Below are 4755 nucleotides of genomic sequence, written 5' to 3' on the forward strand. Positions count from 1 at the left end.
CCACTTCAATGGACTTAACTCCCTTCGCCTAAATTCACCTGAAAAGCCTACTCCCGACACTGCCCCTCCTACATCGTCGTCCATCCCTACTGGCTCAAGCCAACATCCCTCTTCTTCTGGCGGGGCATCAAAATTATTCCCATAGAGGGACCTCTTCACCGTGGGTCAGCACTCTTTCTCCTCAACAAAAATTAGACAACCCCAAGAGCTAAAAGAATGCACTATCCCCTCCTTCTCTGAAGCACGCAAACCATCTCTCTTAAAATTGATAGACTCCTACCAGATCGTGGTGGAGGAATGTGGCTTAATTGGCTGGGCTCTCCGTGAACAATATAGTGGAAGTGAAGTTAGACGGGCTCAGTTAGAGATGACACTAGCTTCCTGAGATCAAGAACTGGCCTAACTCCGCCAAACTCAAGAGGATTCAGTCCACCAAATCTAGGAGCTCACCAAGCCTCACTGTAATTGGGAGACTAAGTTCAAATCCCTGAAGATGGAATCTGAGGATAGGGAGCGCCAATTAGAAAGAAAAATCAAGTCCCTCGAGGATTGTCACTTGGCGGACTTAGAGATGGTTTAAAAAGAGAACAACGAAGCCCTAGAGCGATACAATATATAAGCCAAGACGGGGATAGCAAATTATACTCCCAAGCTGATATCCGATAATATCCTGCATGCCCAAGTTGTTGTGGGCTCTTTTGACGTGATCCAAGTGAACTTCAGCTGCCTGATGACCTCTAAATGGGAAGAGTTCTAGGAGAGGTAGAGGGAACCTGACGACCTCTGCTTCCCTCCAAATGCTGAGCCAAATGCTCCTACCCCCATTTTGGAAGCTAGTGATGAAGGAGAGGAAGACACAAAGGTGACGGTTGATCCATCAGCTGGGGACAATGCTTGACCATCTTTGTACTTGTACTGGTTCCCCAATTAATAAAAATTCTCATATTTTTTCATTGTCTTTTATTCTCATTGCACTAACCGTTCTTTCTTTTATTCCCTAATACATTTATCACCAATCTTGTAATGATTTGCCAACCTGCACTTATCCTCATCATGTTTATTAACTTATAACAACTTAAGGGACTAATCCAGTTCTACTGTAGTAAGCACATAGAGGCTATTCCTTAACTTCTTATGTCTAAAGGATCGATTAAACTGAAGCTCTAATAACATTAAATTTGTAACGCCCTGTACCCGACCCGATCGACAGGTTTAGGTACCAAATAATTCAATAACTGAAAACATTTTATGATATTTTCGATTCTAGTTCAATTACATGCTTAAACAACTTAAATTTCAAAATCTCATTATTATGAAACTCATACAGAACTAGTGATAAATTATTACAACGTTGATTCCAACCACTATTTAAAAATTTTAAATTAAAACTCAAATATAGATATAATCAACTAAAACCCTGAGGCTTGGCCTTTAAGGGTACCCCTCTATATACATGAACAACTACCCCACCCATCACTAGTATTTGGCAGTGTCTGGCTTGACTTCCCCACTCGGCTCCTCGTGTCATCAACTACCGTGCATACAAGTAGTAAAATTTTATAAGTTAAAGAGAACTTAGTGAGATCCTGTACGTTGGTATTCATAAAAAAAATTCTTAAAAGTAAGGGAAAATGAGACTTTATGGAGAAATGTAAAACTCTTAGAAGATCGTAGGTGGATTTGAAAATTTCGCTAGCGTGGCCTATGCCTTGTTCTTACCGAGCTATCTATCAGTGAATGTTACCACTCGCCATATCCATATTCTAAAAACATTACTTCCTTATGGGTCTTAGCCTTATTTATCGTTATTCCACACTTTTCTCAAGTCTATCGAGATATTCTTCATCACTGATTGCTCGAATTTTCCACCATGAATTTGGAATTACCTATTGGAATTTTATTTGAGACACTATAGCTAAAAAATTATTCCCCTAATCGCCACAATCCATAATAATCTTCATATGAATTGTTGTACTACTTCGGCAATAGTATTCTTTTTGAATTAAACTATGCTTGGTCCCTTTCCTAGATAAGATCTTTTTCTATTATCCTCATTCATGAGCTTGAGCATGATACTTGGCTAACTGAATCAGCGACCCCCTTTTCCCTGGCGAACTTGTACCTGCAATATAAACCAGAGTGGTTACTCACCTGAGCTCAATCATTTTAAGATACTCTAGTTAATGGATAGTTCCTAGTGGAATATCTCCTACCTAAGTATTTAAGGCGGTCTCCACCACAATAGTTCCACATGGTCCTCCCTCTACTAGATAGTCTTGATGGACTTCTATTTCTTTCAATAGTTTTTGACGGATTTTGTCTCAAAATAGTCCTCCGCAGACTTTCTTGATTGATGGTTCTCACGGACTTTTTCATGCTAATAAGTCTTAATCAGACATCCTCTTTCTCTGAAAATATATGGTGGACTTACCAATCAAACCATTTAGCTTAGATTCTACCTTGTTGACTCATTTGTTGTACCCAATGTTATATTACTCACCAACCATTGGCTAACTAGTAATGATGGTTACTCTAAACCTCAAAGAAGGTATTCCTTCTCTTACCTCTTCATTGCTAAGACCACATATACCCAATTCCTTTTTTCATCACAACTTGAAGGATTTCCAACCTTAAATGCATCTCAAACACTCCTTCTGACTTTTCTATTTTTCATAGTTGGTGGACGTTCTTACTTTCCTATTACCTGAGTTACCAGACGTGCGACATTCATCCAATTGTACTACTCACCATGCGATTCATACAACGATTTCCTTTTTCGTGTTCTATTAGCTTCTTGGTTCACCCTCGTGGTGGATTTCGTTTTTTGTCATAGCCTAGCTATGGTCTTACACATTATACCCTATGTTTGTTGTCTTGACAGATTTCCTTTGTTGCCATAGCCTAGCTATGGTCTTACACAATATACCCCATGTTTATTGTCGTGACAGACTTCATTTGTTGCCATAGCCTAGCTATGGTCTTACACAATATACCCCATGTTTACTATCCTAAAGGACTTCTTTTGTTGCAATAGCCTAGCTATGGTCTTACACATCATACTCCATGTTTATTGTCTTGGCGGACTTCTGATTTCATGGAATAATTAAACATTTTTCGAATGTCTCCCTGTAGGACCCAATAACCATCGTTGTGGTGTCGCTTTATAGATTCGATAAACAGTCATCACAATGTCGCTTTAACGAGCCATTCGATAACCGCTATCATGGTGCCACTCCATAAAGCTGATAAACTGTCATCATAGTGTTGCTCTAGCAAGCCAGTCGATAACCTTCCATGATGTTGCCAACCTTCATTGTATTCCCTTGACCATCCACCCATTCGTCCATTTCGCCAATTATTCCTAACTTCATCAACCTCGTCAAGGTAAATTTCCTTCGTACTTTGCATAGAATATAAACATGATTTACAGACAGCAGCAAGATGCTTGTTACATAATACAAAATCCAATTTCTCAATCACCATGTGATTACCACTTGTTATTTAGCAATCATACTTATACAAAGAATGCATCCACAACATACTCAGTCAACATTTTCATACATAGCTACAAATTCAGATAACTTAGAACAGTCACAACACATTTTCATCAACCACAAAAAGGTAGAGTACAAAAACTCACCTGAACTTGTTCGTCCTCATCAGCTTAGCTTTTCCAAATGCTAGAGCCTCCATCGTCTCGACAACTAAGCACGCCAACCATACATCAGTTAAATTGAAGACATTCAAACTTATAACCCAGAACCCAATTTATAGAAACTTCTTAGGAGTCCTTACCTTTCTTCTTTCTCTAATTCTCGAGCATAGAAAGTTAAGAAGCTTACCAGTTTCTCAATTTCTCTACTTCCAAACTTCAATTCTTACGATGTCTGTTCCATGTAGAGCTCTTCTAAATTCTCCTCTACTTCGAAACAACTAAAAAAGGCAATGCAAGTAAGAATAAATTTTCCAGACAAAATTGAGGAAAATTGAGGAGAATTTCCTTTTGCAAGAATGTTCATTCTCACCTAAATATATATAACTCATATACACGGTCTCCCAATCTCTTTTGTCTAATCATCAAAAATTATTGTGTCTCCCACTTTGAAACTAGTCAGCTCCATCCTAAACAAACTAGAATTGGAACTTGAATATTCTCCCAACAATCACAAAATTTTTCAAAATTCCTAATAGAGTTTGTCAACTCTCTACTTTGCTCAATTAAATCCCAAAGCTCCTTTAAATTCAAGCCTTAAAGAAATATAGGTGTGACATGTTTTCTATGTGCTTGAGCTTGTAGAAATACAAATGAATGGTTAGTATCATGTTAATAGGATTTTGTGAATAAAATGTAAATTTAGTTTGATAGTAATTGATTCTAATTAGTCTAATATTACGTTGTGAATAGATTTAAGATGTTAAGTATACCACATGATAAATAGATCTCTATATCATGCATGTTTAATTGAATTATAGGTTCTATAAATTGATAAACTTGGCTAAATTGAATCCATGAATTGAAATAGTTAGGGATGACCTATGGCATTGTTTGGTAGACAATTTTTCAAGCCAAAAAGATATCATGTATATATTGTCCCTAGTACCTATTTTGAAGCTTGAATCCATTTTATTGATGAACCCCAAATGAAACTGTAAGCTTATTAAATAATTTATTTGATCATTTATTTTCTTGGTCCTTGCATGGATTTAGATGTTCGACCATTGATATTGAGGGATTATGTAGATACATCACGGTGG

Source organism: Gossypium hirsutum, chromosome D06, assembly GCF_007990345.1.
Source record: "Gossypium hirsutum isolate 1008001.06 chromosome D06, Gossypium_hirsutum_v2.1, whole genome shotgun sequence".
Classification (NCBI taxonomy): domain Eukaryota; kingdom Viridiplantae; phylum Streptophyta; class Magnoliopsida; order Malvales; family Malvaceae; genus Gossypium; species Gossypium hirsutum.